A 16,178-nucleotide genomic window follows, 5' to 3' on the forward strand; every position below is an offset into this window, starting at 1 on the left:
CGCCTCCGCCCGGCGCCCAGTCCAACTTCCCTTACAGGGATGGCCCCTTGCATCTTGGCCCCGCCCATCCCCGGTCACCATAATACGAACTACAGTTCCCAGCTGCCTCCATGCGTCGGACCCTTCAAAGTGGGCTTCCCAGCAGCCTCGCGGGCGAAGAGCCCCGCCCCTCGGAGCTGCTCCTCGGGTCGACCTGGCGCACTCTTCCTGCCCCTGCCCTGTCACGTGATGCAGTCCCGCCAACCGGCACGGGGAGGAGGGCAGCGGGCGGTGGCCGGGGGCGGGGAGGCCGGGGGCGGGGAGGCCGGGGGGGGCGGACCCCAGAGGGGGCGGAGCAGGGCCCGGGAGCCCAGCAGCCTGGCAACGGCGGAGGCGCCCGGAGCCCGAGGTGGGTGCGCGCTCTCGGCTGGCCTGGCTCGGAGCCGGGCACTGCGGAGACCCGTAGTGGGGGGATCGGGAGAAGGAAGTTGGGACTCCCTGGGCCAGCGGGTCGCTCTGGGCCTTGCCGCACCGGCAGGGTTGGGTGGGGGTTTTGCACAAGCGCCGTCGCTGTCCCGGCGGGGCAGGGCTGAGGCCAGGGAGCAGCAGGCAGGTACCTCCGGCTTCTCCTTGTTCTCCCCGCCCAAGGTGTCCGGCTGGCGGCGGGCGAAGGTCGGGACGTGGGTAGGGGCTGGCCGCCCGTGGAGCTGGGGGCGGACGTCTCAGCCACTGCCCGGACTTTGCTTCCCTGTCCCGGGGCGGCGAGTGGGCCGGGTGGCCGCCCTGCCTCCCGGGCGAAGCGCCGCGGCTGGTCCTCGCCTTGGCCCTCCGCGCGGAGCTGGCGTCCGCCGCATCCCGGTGGGCCCTGCGGAGCGGCCGGAGCCCGGCACTGGCCGCGAAGCGTCGATAGTCGCTCTCCGCCAGTGTTTCTGTGTCATACACGAGGGGTTTATCTGCTTTTGCAACAGTTGAGGGACGATCTTAGAGGGAACGGTTAGTTCCCTGATACGCAGTCGGAAGTATGCTCGGATACGAGCAAGCGCCCTTGGCCGGGTTGCCTCCCTTAGCTGTCTTTTGCTGCGCTCAGGAAGTGAAAACTAATTTTAGTATTTGCCTAAGCAAGTAAGAAGTGAATCTGCTGCAAAAACTGTATTAGAGCTTTATAGATGTATGCATCATTTGAGGCGAAGTGGGTTGCGACTGGTTTTTAAACAGATAAACCAGATCTTCACAAGAATAAAATTGTAGAATTTTAGAATTGACTGGCACCCTGAAGTTTACATTTGTTAATTTGTTTCCTGGATGGGGGAACTGAGGCCCGGAGAGGGTAACTAATATGTCTCGAGCTTCAGGGTAATTTAATGGCAAAGCTAATATCACAAGCCAGCTCTCTGGGGGCATCTTAGTATCTGTCTAGTCTGGGTTCTTTTTACCACAGCTCAGTTTTATTCCTTATGAAATACCCACCTTAGAGTCTTGACACTGAGCCAGCAATTTTGCTATCCTGCAAACCATTTTGAATTTCCTTCAAAACCGGTTTACCAACCAAGTAAGACGGGCCTGTTACTTTGCAGACATGTTTGCTTTCATCCAACATATATATTGGACACGATTATGTATTCACCATATTTGATTCTGCATGGCTTTTGGCTGCTTCACAAAATCAAATCTGCTCTTAAGGGATTCCATGCCATGGGGGAGATTTGAACCAGTGGTGCTGCCTGTAGCACTAGTGTATAGTAGCCTTCCAGGGTGCTTGAGAGTGGATAATATTCACTAAGGCTTGTAGATTCTAGTGTGGTTATTAAATGATTAGTCACTTTAACTTAAAATTCTAACTACATTTATTAAGTTGTCGATGGTTTCATTCATACAACACAAGAGTGCCCACGGTGGGCACTGGGAAGACAGCAAAGAGTGCCACAGCTGAGGTCCCCTTATAGAGTTTATATGTGAGGAGGCACACAAGAAAAAAAAAGATAAATTTTCAGGCAGAGATGAGTGTGATGAGAAAAAATAGAGCTCTGAAACCTTACAATGACAATAGAACAGGCTGGCATTATTGAGAGTGACTTGGGCATCACTTTCATTTTCTAGTTTTAGATTGACAGCTGCTGCTCCATTAAAGGAAATAAATCCCAAAGTTAATCTCTGAATCAAAGAGATTTTTTGGAGTCATGATTTCTCCAATGAGTATTTCTCTTAGATGGTAAGCTCATACCAGCCTCATCTTTATTCACATCCCCCACCAGGCAAACAGTAAATGATTTCAAACACCTAGAGAGGTATTTTTCAAATCCTTTGCTGTTTTTGTAGTTAGGTAGCTCACTGTAGCTACAGACAGCTCTGCTGTGGTCAGTATTGGTTGTTGATTTCATGCCAGTGTCTGCTGGACTCTCAGGCTACCTTGCACAAGGGTTTTTCTTCCTGTGCAATGGTTTGTACTGTGAACCTCTTATCTGAAATGATCATCAGTCCTTGTGTTGTGTGGTTTGTAAAGAAACTAGTTCATTTTCAAATAGCTCCAGAGAAAAGAAGCACTCAACTCCTTAGGAACAAGAGCACTCACTAATAAAATAGCATTAATGAGAGCTGACTATAAAAGTTCATTTGTTTAATACTTTCTCAGTTCTCTCATATTCTGCATGTTCAATGGCTTCAAAGCACATTTTTAAATTTTTACAGGGCTGAAAAATAATTAAAGTTGCAAAAAATACTTTGACATTTTTGGTTCCAAAATGAGAGGCAGATTAACAAAATGTTGTTTCTTTAGAAACCACTAAAAACATATGACTCTTTCTCTTATTGATGGCTCCAAAATAAAGAGAAAAGAGGAGACTCTTCAGTGATTAATAGGTGACATTTTAAAGGGGTAACCAGAAGATTTCAAAGGCTGGAGTTTCTCATTATTTCTAAAGTTTATTCGATTTTATAACAGAATAATAGATTGTTTTCATTATTCTTTAGTAACTTTCCTTCCCTGGTTCTGACCTCTTTGAAGTTCTGCTTTCTTTAGTTTCTCAGTTCATTATTCCTTTTTGGCAGATGGGGGTTTAGGGACTGTCATTTGCCTATAAGATTTTGAGTCTGAATTGGGCGGCCTGCTGCAATTTGAATCCTGGCCATAATTACCTGTGTGACCTTAGGCAAGTTACTTACCTCTGTGCCTTAGTTTCCTTATCTGTCAAATGAAAATAATAATAATAGTACCTTTCTCAAAGGGTTGCTGGAAGGACTAAGTGCATAATCTATGTTAAGTGCTTAGAAAAGTGTCTTGCATCTAGTAGACACTCAAGAAAAGCTGTGATTGACTTGAACAATCTGGAACTCTTTTGTTTTTAAGAGAAAACATCCTAGCTATGTCTTAATAAACTTTTGGAATCCAGTAGCTTGCTTTTCTCCACAGTTCTCTGCATTTCCTTGTTGGCACCAGCTTTTGGTTCCAGGAGACGCTGGCAGCAGTGTCCTCAGTTCTTGCAGTGCTATATTCCATTTACCATTTGGGTTTAAAAATTCCTTGAGGCTACATTTTGTTTGTTGCTACAAACAATACTAGTGCCTTCTTCCAGTTCCTCTGCCTTGAAAGTGAGAGTGTACTGCCGGACCCAGCAGGAGTTACTGAGCTAGGTCCAGTTGTCATCCTGTAGTTGGGGGGAGGTTTTTCACTGGAAATGTTTGCAATGTATTTTTCCACAGTGAGTACCAGGACAGTCTCATCCTTTTCTTTTTAAGAATGTGGAGGCATCTCTTTAGATAATTGGCATCGTGTACTACTAGTGCTTTCTATTTCTACCAGAGGAACTACGGTAAATGAGCCTTTTGTTTGTGTGAGGTGGTGGAAAGCTTCCTGCATTTGGATTCCAGAAGCCGGAGTTCAGGTCCCAGTTCTCTTCCTTACCTCTGTGTCACTGGGCAAGTCATTTAACCTTGCTGCTGGTGGCTCTTCCATCTGTAAGACAGAGCTAATAAAACCTGCCCTGCCAAGTTTCCCGAGTTCTTCAGAGAATCAAATGTGCCTCAGAGCTCATTGTAAAGTGTGCAGCATTATTATTGCATGAATGTGTTGTATAGGCAATTGCTATTTGGAGAACTGGTATAAGAGGGCAGTTGTCCTTCCTGTTCTTGGCCTATGTTCCCTGTGGCTGTAGGTGTGGCCTTTCTGCCTCAATCTCCCTCTTCTGTCATCACTAAAATATGCAGGTATTTATATTGCCTCTTTCCTAAGGGCCTGAAGTCACTGGTATACCATAACAAGTTTCCACTGTATTTATTCCTAAAATGGTAGTACTGTAATAGGCCGGGCACCATGGCTCACACCTGTAATCCCAGCACTGGCAGATCACAAGGTCAAGAGATTGAGACCATCCTGGCCAACATGGTGAAACCCCATCTCTACTAAAAATTAGCTGGGCATAGTGGCGCATACCTGTAGTCCCAGCTACTTGTGAAGCTGAGGCAGGAGAATCGCTTGAACCTGGGAGGCAGAGGTTGCAGTGAACTGAGATCGCGCCACTGCACTCCAGTCTGGCAACAGAGTGAGACTCTGTCTCAGAAAAAAAAAATGGTAGTACTGTATAACCAATCCGAAGCAACGGCAAGGCAAACTCTGCCTCAGGGGATGTTGCCTGCTTCTCTCCCAAGTGTCTCAGAGTGGAAGACTTTCCCTTTCCTGGTAGAGACCTGACTGTAGCTCCTCAGTCCATACCAGACTGGATGCTTGTGCTCCTGGGGTTAGGATAAAAAGTGATCCAGTCTCTGGAGAAGAGATCCTTGATTGCTCTCCAGGTCTGTACCAGCCTCCTTGCTGGCACAGGGTGGGCACCTCAGTGCCCCTTTCTCGTTACCTAAAGTTGTTTCTCAGTATCTTGAAGTGTCTCTATAAATTGTACTTTGCAGTTTCATGTACTTGTATTCATTTAGTATTGCTGTTCCTTGACTGTTACTAGGTAACTCCTACGTATTTCACTATGTTTTTCATTTTCTGTGCTTGTAATAAAAAGGACTGAGGTTGGAGATATTTTTCTGATTGTCTGAAACCTAAGATGGTCCTATACACATAGTAGACATTTAGTAAACATTGTTAGACTTGAACTGGGCAAAGGAGTCCAGCTTACAGTTGTTCACACATGATCAGATCATTGTAACCAATTCTGTGGCATGTCTAGAGATCATGCTCCCTGTCTGCCAGATGAAATGGAGCTCATGCTTAACCTTTCTCGCCATGGTCAAATAGCAAATGAGAAAGTGCTTTGAATCAGTCATTGTCTTGCCACCTTTTTCTTCTCAGCTTTTTGATGTTTGAACTCTTGGCACAAACAGTTTGAGTACAGGTTACAGTTAGTTTTTGCTTTGCTCGTTAGTATGTTTGGGGTGGGAAGTTGAAGGGAGAATAATTGAAAGTAAAAATAAAAGTTGTTTGTAACTCATTCAGCTCTTATCCTCTTGCCTCCAAAGCCTGACAGCACACAGCGATGCTCTTTCTTTAGCATGTGATAATTGTTATATTTTGATAGCACATCCTTGAACTTTTTGTGAGAAAGAAGCATTGTTTATTTCCTGGAGCCTCTTGGAATGTAATGGATTGCTACATGAGTTATCCTTTCCCCTTTTTGGGAGCTATAGAGGCAGAGGTGGGTTACAAGGGAGATTGTTAGCATCAGGCAGTGGTGCTTTAAATTCCCTTCTATGACTTTATGGCCCTGAGATGACTTAGGTGGGGAATTAGGAGAATAGGTACTATGCTGGATTCCAGCAGGCCTAGATGTGCCTGCACAGCAGTGACACGTGGCCATGGCATGAAGTATACCTGCGTGCCAGTAGTTTGTGGCTAACAGTAAGAAGGAAAGTTTGCACTTGGTTTCAGTGAGACCCCAGGAGGGCGCTGCAGTTAACCTGGGTTATGTGACTAGCAGGATATAAGAAACCCCAGCCAGTATTCCATTTTGAGTTTCCTGGTTCTGAGGTGTTCCTTGCCCATGTCAGTGGTTCTGGATCTGGGAAAGAAAGCACAGGTCCCTGCTGCCCTCACAAAGGGAGGACTGACCACTGGCCCCCACCTGTTTGAATCCCTCACTTGGAGAGAGAGCTGATTTTTTCGAAGTTGAAGCTGAGTCTAACCCCCTGCTGGACATGTCCCTTCTTCACTATATCAACTCTAATAATCTCCCCAGAGATTCCCATTATGCTTATGGCATGAAACAGCTTTTTCTTACTGTTGGAGATTGCCCTTGCTTCTCAGGAGCTGGTGAGACAGGCAGAATTTCAAGCTCCATCCTCACTCACTGAGACCCACCACTGACTCCTCAAGCTGAATATGAATTTTAATGAGACCCCCAGGTGATTTTGCAGTAAATTAAAGTTCGGAAATAGTCTAATAGTACCAGCTCTTATCCTGGCTTCCCAGTCCTTTAAGATAGCACTAACCAATAGAGAATGTGTAATTTACAATTTTCTAGTAGCTACGTTGAACAAGTAAACAGGTGAAATCAATTTTAATATATTTAACACAGCATATGCCAAATATTTCAACATGTCATCGACGCAATAATACATGTTTTTCCTTTTTTTGTACTGAATTGTGAAAATCAGGTGTATATTTTACATCATAGCACATCTCCGTTTGGAGTAGCCACACTTCACGTATTCAGGAGCTACAGCTGTGGAGAGATACATTTGGTCTTGATTTGCTGAGGATTTCATCAGATTCACTGTCAATGCTTAAATAGCCACCTCAGTCATAACTTACGTTAACATTGGTGTAATCTTTGCCAAGTCCTTAGCCCAGTGCTTTTACATCATGTCTCATATGAATCCTCACAGCACCGCTTTGAAGTAAAAACTGTTAAGATCCCCACTGAGTTGCAGAGAGGTTAGGCTAAGATCAAGCGTTTAGGAAGCAGCAATGTCAGGATTTGAACCCAGGCAAGTCTGACTTCTGGGTTTAGAACCTTGGCTGCCACTTCCTGCAGCTCTCATGACTACAGGGTTTTTTCTCCGTTTCAGCTTTCAGTTTTGTAAGCCATATTAAAAAGGCACCATTGGTATATGTGTGAAATGCAATCTTCTTTCTTGAGGGGAGCTTCAAAGAACTTGAGGAATGCCTCTTTCTTCTCTAGCTTTTCAGAGAGGGCGCGGAGTCCCTAAACAGAAGTTTCCTCATAGAGGGAATTGCGCTGGACCAGTGAGTTGCCTTTTAAATCCTTGCTGCCCTGGGCATCGCCCACAGATACTCGAATTTAATTTATCTGGGCTGAGACTCTGACAACCGCATTTTCCAAAAAAGTGGTCCCAGCTGGCAGCACTACCAGCAGCTCTTCTCCAGCTTCATTGTGTTACGAATCACCTGGACTTTGTTCGAGTTGAAACACAGATTCTGACCCAGTGGTTCCGGGATGGGCCCCGAGAGCTTTTTCTTCTCATTTCCATCAAGCTCCCAGGTGATGCCAACAGTGTTGCTCTGTGGCTCCCACTCAGAGCAGCAAGCTGCATCAGAATCACCTGAGGGGTTTTTGCAAAACTGCAAATTCCTGGCATCATGCTGAAGTTGCTGATTCAGTAGGTATGGGGTGGGGCCCAAGATCTTTGAGAAGGCTCGTGCTTTCAATGCTTCGCTGTAAAGTTTTATGTTTACTTTAGGTTTTGTGTAGGTGCACTTCTAGTGTACATTTTTTTTTCAGTCATAAGTGGATGTTGAAATTTTTTATATGTTTTATTTTTTGAGACAGGAGTCTCACTCTGTCACCCAGGCTGGAGTGCAATGGCGTGGTCTCGGCTCACTGCAACCTCTGCCTCCCAGGTTCAAGTGATTCTCCTGCCTCAGCCTCCCAAGTACCTGGGACTACATGTGCAGGCCATCACATCCAGCTAATTTTCTCTCTCTCTCTCTCTCTCTCTCTCTCTCTCTCCTCCTCCTCCTCTCCCTCTCTCCCTCTCTCCCTCTCTCCCTCTCTCCCTCTCTCCCTCCCCCTCTCCCCCTCTCCCCCTCTCCCCCTCTCCCCCTCTCCCTCCCTCTCTCCCTCCCTCTCTCCCTCCCTCTCTCCCTCCCTCTCTCCCTCCCTCTCTCCCTCCCTCTCTCCCTCCCTCTCTCCCTCCCCCTCTCCCTCCCCCTCTCCCTCCCCCTCTCCCTCCCCCTCTCCCTCCCCCTCTCCCTCCCCCTCTCCCTCCCCCTCTCCCCCTCTCCCCCTCTCCCCCTCTCCCCCTCTCCCCCTCTCCCCCTCTCTCATGTGTGTGTGTGTTTTCAGTAGAGATGGGGTTTTGCTATGTTGGCCAGGCTGGTCTCAAACTCCTGACCTCGTGATCTGCCTACCTCGCTCTCCAAAAATGCTGGGATTACAGGCATGAGCCTGGCTGGATGTTGGATTTTATCAAACCCCCTTTCTTCCTTTATGGAGATCGGTTTTTGGTTTGTTTTTTTGTAGAGGGGCTTTTTACTGTGTTACCCAGGCTGTTCTCAAACTCCTGGCCTCCAGTAGATTCTTCCGCCTCAGCCTCCCAAAGTGCTGTGATTACAGGTGTGAGGGAGAACATGTTTTTTCCCTCCTTGAACTTGTTAATGTGGTGGGCTATTTTAAGGGATTGTCTAAGGTAACTTTGTAGCATTAACTAAGTTTGTATTGCTGGGATGAACTTCACGGGGTCATGTTCTTTCTTGCTGCTAGATTTGATTTGGAATATTTGATTCAGGATTTTTGCCTCTTACATACATAAGATTTGGTATTAATTTTCCTGTGCTGTCTTTGTCTAGTTTAGTATCATGATTCTGCTAGCCTTATGAAGTGAGTTCAAGCCCTTTTTCTCTTCTTTGGAAGTTTGTATAAGATTGGAGTTACTGGTTCCTTGAATGTTGCTAGAACTTGCACATAGAGCTGCCTGGGCCTGGAAGATGTTCAACTACCAGCTAATGTCTGCAAATCTGTAGCCGTGTCTGTCTTTCATTCCTGCAGCCTACTATCATTTGTATCCTCCTTTTTACTTTATTAATCTAACCAGAGGTTTGTCAATTGTGGTTATGGCACCAACTTGATAATATAATTATGTTCATTTATTTTCATTTTAGCACTTTCCCCCACTTTTTGATTAATTTTTAACAAGTACAAACTTTATATGATTTTAAAGTCAAGTTTTTACCAAGGTATATTCAGAAAAGTCTTGCCTTCACCCCATCTCTGACCATGCATGCTGTTTCCTTCCCCCCCACCCCATACATAATCAGTTTTATTAGTTTGTTCTTCTGAGTTTCTTTTGCAAATTTGAGCAAGCACATACACAGATGGATTTTCTCCTTTTCTTGCACAAAAAAAGCATATTCTTACACTAGTCAGCCTTTCACTCTTTTTGCTTAAAATATATACCAGGAATCACTCTTCATTTTCTCCTCCTTTCTTTAGATTTATTCTGCAGTTTCGATGTTTCAAAACAGTATTTTCATGATTATTTAGTTGTGATATATTCTTATTTCTATTATGATTATTAATTCACCTGTGAGCTGTTTAGAAGTACGTTTTTACTTACAAATGTATTTTCTAGGTATTTGCAAAACTGATTTACAACTTAACTGCATTATGGTCAAAGAATATGGTGTGAACACTCATAGTTCTTTGAAATTTGTCAAGGATAGGCCTCTGTGGTATTTTGTGGCTGGATTCTTTTGCTTAGCATACTGCTTTTTTTTTGGGGGGCGGGGGGAGATGGAGTCTTGCTCTGTTGCCCAGAGGCTGGAGTGCAGTAGTGTGATCTCGGCTCACTGTAACCTCCGCCTCCTGAGTTTAAGTGATTCTCCTGCCTCAGCCTCCCAAGTAGCTGGGATTACAGGGGCATACCGCCACGGCCAGCTAATTTTTTTATTTTTAGTAGAGATGGGGTTTCACCACGTTGGCCAGGCTTGTCTCGATCTCCTGACCTCGTGATCTGCCCAGCTTGGCCTCCCGAAGTGCTGGGATTACAGGCATGAGCCACCTCGCTTGGCCTGCGTATTGATTTTTATATTCATTTTTGTGTTGTTGCATGTATCAGCAGTTCCTTCCTGACTTTCTGTTGCTGCCATGAACATTCGTATATGTCTTTGTGTGGACTCATGTTTTTATTTGCTTTGTGTAAATACTTAGGCGTGGCATTGCTGGGCTATATAGTTAGTGTATGTTTAACTTTGCAAGGAACTGTCAAACTGTTTTCCAATGTGGCCATGATATTGTGCCACTTTGCATTCCTACTGGCTTTTATTGTCAGCCTTTAAAATGTTAGCCATTTGACTGGGTGTATAATGGTGTCTCATTGTATTTTTAACTTACAGATTGCTAGTGACTAGTAATAGTGAGCATATCTTCATGTGCTTATTGGCCATTAAGTTTATCTTCCTTGGTGAAGTATTTGCTGAAATCTTTTGCCCATTTCTTATTCAATTGGATTGTCTGTCTGAAGTTGTAAGGGTTCTTTATATATTCTGGATACAAGTACTGCATCAGATATGTGATTTGCAAACGTGTTCTCTCAAATTGTGCTTTGCCTTTCACTTTAACTGTGCTGGTGCAAGAGCAAGGATTTTAAATTTTGATGAAGTCCTGTTTATTTTTTCCCCTCTTATGGTTTGAATGTTTGTGTTTTAAGAAATCTTTACTTAACCTAAGTTCACAAAAATTTTCCCCTGTGTTCCTTCCAGAACTTTTTTAGTCCTGCCCTTATGTTTAGATCTGTTTTGGCAGACAGATCTTTCCAAACTCTGTTGTGAATACCTATGTGATCCCCTTCCCTTGAGTGTGAGCAGGACCTGTGACTTGCTTCTAGAATATAGAATAGAATATGGAAAATGTGTAGGGATTCTAAAGATATAATTAAGATCACAACCAGTTGATTTTGAGTTAATCAAAAGAGAGGTTATCCTGGGTAGGCCTGAATTAATCAGCAGAAAACCCTTAAAAGGAGGTCTGGGTCTTCCCTGAGGTAAGATTCTCCTTGCTGACTTGTTGATGTGAGGAGCTGTTTTGACGAAGGGCACATAGAAAGGAACTGCAGGTGGTCTCTAAGAACTTAAAGCCGCTTAGCAAAAAGCCAGGGCCCTCAACTATGCAGCCTCAAGGAAATGAGTTCTGCCAACATTTTGAATGAGCTTGGAAGCAGATTTTCCCCATTTGAGCCTCCAGATGAGAATGCAGCCTGGCCAACACCTTGATTGCAACTTTGTGAGACCCTGAGCAGAGGACCCAGCTGTAGAGGACCTCTGACTCACAGAGGTCCTCTGAGTCAGTAGAGGACACCTGACTCACAGAAACTAAGATGATAAATGTGTGCTGTTTATGGCTGCTAAGTTTGTTATTCAGCAATATAAAACTAGTATATCTATGTTCTGTTTCAACTTAATTTTTTATGTTTTGTGAAGTAAGGGTCAAGATTCATTTATTTTTCCATATGGACATCAAACTGTGCCAGTATCATTTGTGGGAAAAGGCTCATACGTTTTGGTAGTTTTGTTGAAAATCAATTGACCATTGCTAGGACCTCAAAAAGATGGGCCTAATTATAGTCTCTGTTCTATTCCATTGATCTGTATGTCTATCATTATTACCAATACTGCAGTGTCTTGATTACTGAGGCACTGTAATAAGTCTGGGAATTAGGTAGTGGAAATACTGCAACTTTTCTTTCTTTTTTTTTTTTTCAAGATTGTTTTGAGTATTCTTGGTCACTTGCCTTTCTGTACAAATTTTAGAATCATCTTGTCAAAGCCTGTTGGGATTTTGATAGGGATTTCATTGACCTTATAGATCAGTATTGACATCATGACAACAATGAGTTTTTGATCCTTGAGCATGCAATATTTCTCCATGTATTGAGGTCTTCTTTATTTTCTCTCAGTGGTGTTTTGTAGTTTCCAGTGTATGATTCTTGTACATATTTTGTTCAGTGTTTCCCTAAATATTTAATTTTTTTGGTATTGGAAATGACATTTAAAAAATTTTTTTAAAAAGTTTGTTCTGTCACCTAGGCTGGAGTGCTGTGGCATGATGATGGCTCACTGTAGCCTCAATCTCCTGGGCTAAAGTGATACTCCTTCCTCAGCGTCTTGAGTAGCTGAAGACTACAGGTGCATGCCACCATGCCCAGCTAGTTCTTTTTTATGTTTTGTAGTGATAGGGTCTTGCTGTATTGCCCAGGCTGGTCTCAAACTCCTGGGCTCAAGTGGTCCTCCTGCCTCAGCCTCCCAAAGTACTGAGATTACAAGTGGGTCAGTATTTTTATATTTCAGTGTTCATATGTTCATTACTAACAGTGCAAATATAATGAATTTTTATGTTGGCTTTGTGTTTTGTGCAGCCTTACTAAATTTACTTATTCTAGTAGGTTTTTTTTGTAGTATTCTTAGGATTTTTTTGCATACATGATTATATTGTCTATAAGTACAGTTTTACTACTTCTTTCCAATATGTTATCTGTTTTGAACTTGCTAGAAGTTCTGAAAGATGTTGAATACAAGTGATGAGTGGCCTTCCTTGTGTTGTTCCCACTCTTACTGGTGAAAGAAGAAATACCTTCTCACTAAGTGTGATGTCAGCTGAAGGTTTTTCATAGGTGCCCTTGACTATTCCCGATTTCCTAAGGGATTTTTTTTTTTAAACCATGGATAGATGTTGAATTACGTTAGTAGAAGCCGCATCTCAGATACAATCATCAGAAAGATAGCACACCTCATGAATAGTCTTACTGACTATACATATCACCACATTTATACCCATTCTCAACCACCACTACCCAGCTTCTTTTCCTCCTGGTATTGATAACCTAATTTCCATCTGGAGTTTGGGAATTGTTTTTATTCTTCTGTGGAGCAACATATACTGCTCTTTCAAAAGGCATGGAAATTCTCTGCGAGATTCACAGGTATCATTGTTATAGAACTGGAATTTCTTCATCCTCTCTTTCTTTGCCATTCTTTTAACACTGGTTCATCTCCTTGCCTTTTTTTATTTCTGCCTTTTTAAAAGGTGATTTATTCCCCATCTGTGGAACCTTCTCTGCCAATAGTGCCAAGTTCTAAAAATGTGTATGTTCAGTCCTTTCACCTTCTTCTGTTTCAAGGATAGGTGGTTGTTTGTATTTATGGCTGGAATACGAAGTAACTGCTCCAACTAGGAAGATAACTCTTGTCCATACTCTCTAGGTCATGGCAAGTCTTTCTCCTTCTGATTCTCCCAGGATCCTAATTAAGCCATCTTTGGGGATTCCGTTTGCATACTCCTTCCCTACTATAGCAAACTGCCTGTTGGGCAAGCTACTACTCCTACTGGTGATCTCTGCTAACCTTCAGGGTCAACCAGCTCTTGCAAATTAGGACTAATTAAGATGTATCAAGCCCAACATTTTCAACAATCAAAAGACCCTAGGCAGTGTTCCCAAAACCCCATGTAGAGGAAGGTTAGGAAGTTCCAAATCCAAATTATTCAGTGCGTTTTGGAACTCTTTTTTGGAATTGACTTCAGAGACTATGGCACCTTTAAAAAAATCCTCAGTGGCTTTAGACCAAAATCATTTTGTATCACTTCTATTAATAAACAGAATGGGCCACCGGTGCTCTGCAGAGCATTGGTTTTGGTTTAAAAATTGAGATATGGTAAAAGTTCATGAGATGGTACCTTATGTAGCTTTAAATTCCAAAGGCAGTTTCAAAAGAATAATTCAAAGAATACTTTGAACAATGACCACATTGCTGGAATTTGCATACACCATCAAAAGGGACTACTTTGAAGAGTAACTCATTTAGCTATATGTGATCTGACAGGCCTTTTAACAAATGCCTCATTACATCATAGTTGCACCTCATGGAGTATTCCATTTTTGTGCACTAGTAATAAAACTTTCCCCTTTTAAAAGATAGTTTTAATAAAGACTAGGTGGATACAAAGAAATACTGCAGTGGACAAACAAGAAGCGTTGTACTGTTTCGGTGACTCACAGACATGGATTTCAGGGGAAAAGGTCTATTTGTTGACTCATCTTTAAAGTGAAGTCTAGGGTTCTTCTTTGTGATCATCTGATTTTATCACAAGGATGAAATTCTGAAAAGATTTTTTATCCAACTATGCAAGCAGGAGGCATAATATCCTCATTTTAATATGATGATCTATGACAGAATGAGAATGACAGATGACTATCTGTTAGTGGCTAAGAGGGCTGGTCACGTAGCCTGGGTTTCAGGTCCACCTTTGACAGTTATTAGAAGACAAGTTGTTTAACCTTCCTGTTCCTTGTATTTGTCAGTTGTCATACGATGATATTAATACCTAGTTGCCTTTTAAGGTTGTTAGTGGGGATTAAATGACTTAATCTGTGGTTAGAACAATGTCTGACAGGTAGTAGATGATCAGAAATGAAAGCAATGATCATTAGCATAAGCAGATACTCTTTTGCTTTAACTGTATCACCTCCGTTATTGTCTTTATTACTAACCGTTTTTTTTACCTACTCATTATCTTTATTGTTATCTAACATCTGTTCATCTCCCCAGCCCAGTTTTTAGCTCCTTGAAGACCTATCTCAATTTTTTTGTTCGGGGAGGGGGAAATCTCCATTGTGATCCAGAGTAGTTGCCCACTATATAGTTACTGATTGTGAACCCTTTCGAAACAGGATTAAATAATTATATATGCTGAGTAAGGAGTATCTCAGAATCATTGGCTTGTTGTCATTTCATTATTTCTTCTAAGAAACCATATTACTATTTTAGTAATGCTTAATAGGTGTTCACTGTATGCTTATAGATGGATTGACAAACAAAATTGTTCTGAATGTAACCATATGTTCACATGACCATTTTGTAGAATGTTAATTTCTGTAGCCAACCTCCTGCCTGTTACAGGTTGAATTGTGTCTCCTACAAAGATATTCTGAAGACTTAGCCCCTGTTACCTCAGACTGTGGCCCTGTTTGGAAATGGTGTTATTGTGAATGTAGTTAGTTAAGATGAGGTCATGCAGTACTGGAGTAGGGTGGGCCTCTCATCCAACACAACTGGGGTCCTTATAAGACAGGAGAGCACCATGTGAAAACACAGACACACAGGGAGAAGGCCATGTGACAGCAACAGGCAGAGATTGGAGTGGTGCAGCTGCGAGCCAAGGAATGCCAAGGATTGCAGCCACCAGAAGCTAGGGAGAAACAAGGGACGGATTCTCTCCTAGAGGCTCAAGATGGCAAATGGCCTAGCCGACACCTTGATTTTGGACTTTGAGCCTCTAGAACTGTGAGAGAATTTATTTCTGTTGTTTTAGGCCATCCAGTTTGTGGGACTTCTTTACAGCAGCCCCAGAACACCAATACACTGCCCATCTGCTTGAATTAGTGTTGACAAGCTTGGGATTTCGTTTTATTTCAAATGGTGGATTTGCCTATGTTTTCATCCATTACCCATCTTCTCCATGTACTTTGACGGGCGTAGTGGCTCGTGCCTGTAATCCCAGCACTTTGGGAGCCTGAGGCAGATGGATCACAAGGTGAGGAGTTCAAGAACAGCCTGGCCAATATGGTGAAACCCATCTCTAAAAAAATAAAAAATAAAAATAAATAAATATATAAATATAATATTCATGTATTTCCCATACCTGATCTGGCAGCAAATATATATATATATATTTCACATATATGAAAATCTGGCACAAAAATACACTTCTTACGTGTGTGCTGGGAATGGGAGACATTTCCAAGGATGCTTATAACAGCACTGTTTATAATAGTGAAACCTGGAAACAGCTCAAATGATCACTGGGAGGAGAATGGAAAAACCAAGTGCAAAGCAATGGCCTACTTTGCAGCTGTGAAAATGAGTGGAACACAACTATATACATCAACATTTATGGCTCTCTCAATAACACTATGTGAGAAAAGCAAGTAGCAGAAGAATGTATAATGATTCCAATTACATAAAACTTCAGAAACATGGAAAATCAATATATTATTTAGGGATGTACACATATATGGAAAATTTTAAAGATATGCAAGGGAATTATAAACCTGAAAATCAGTCCTAGGGAGGTAGGTTGGAGTACCTTTAATGGCTGATGACTGACTTCTCCAAAGTCATGAACATTTATGAGGGTGATGCTTATTTGTTTTTTCACTGAATACTGAGTACCCAAACTGTGCTTTGTGCTGGTGCCAGAGTGGAAAACATGGCCCTTGGCCTTAGGAAATTCTAGAAATCTAAGAGATGGGAC

General features: G+C 42.9%; 1 protein-coding gene across 7 annotated transcripts in view; it reads left to right on the forward strand.

The window, feature by feature from the left end:
* The first annotated feature begins 322 nt into the window (after positions 1-322).
* The window catches only part of MTM1 (myotubularin 1), a 112,539-nt gene continuing 96,683 nt past the window's right edge, over positions 323-16,178 (forward strand). For 5 of the 7 annotated variants that reach the window (XM_002763363.5, XM_008990023.3, XM_078364379.1 and 2 more), the window contains exon 1: positions 323-388. The gene's annotated coding sequence lies outside the window, so the exon portion shown is untranslated. Of the gene's footprint in view, positions 593-16,178 lie in introns of all 7 variants that reach the window. The other 2 variants (XM_035289653.3, XM_078364378.1) reach the window with 2 other exon arrangements.

The sequence above is a fragment of the Callithrix jacchus genome, chromosome X (assembly GCF_049354715.1).
Source record: "Callithrix jacchus isolate 240 chromosome X, calJac240_pri, whole genome shotgun sequence".
Classification (NCBI taxonomy): domain Eukaryota; kingdom Metazoa; phylum Chordata; class Mammalia; order Primates; family Cebidae; genus Callithrix; species Callithrix jacchus.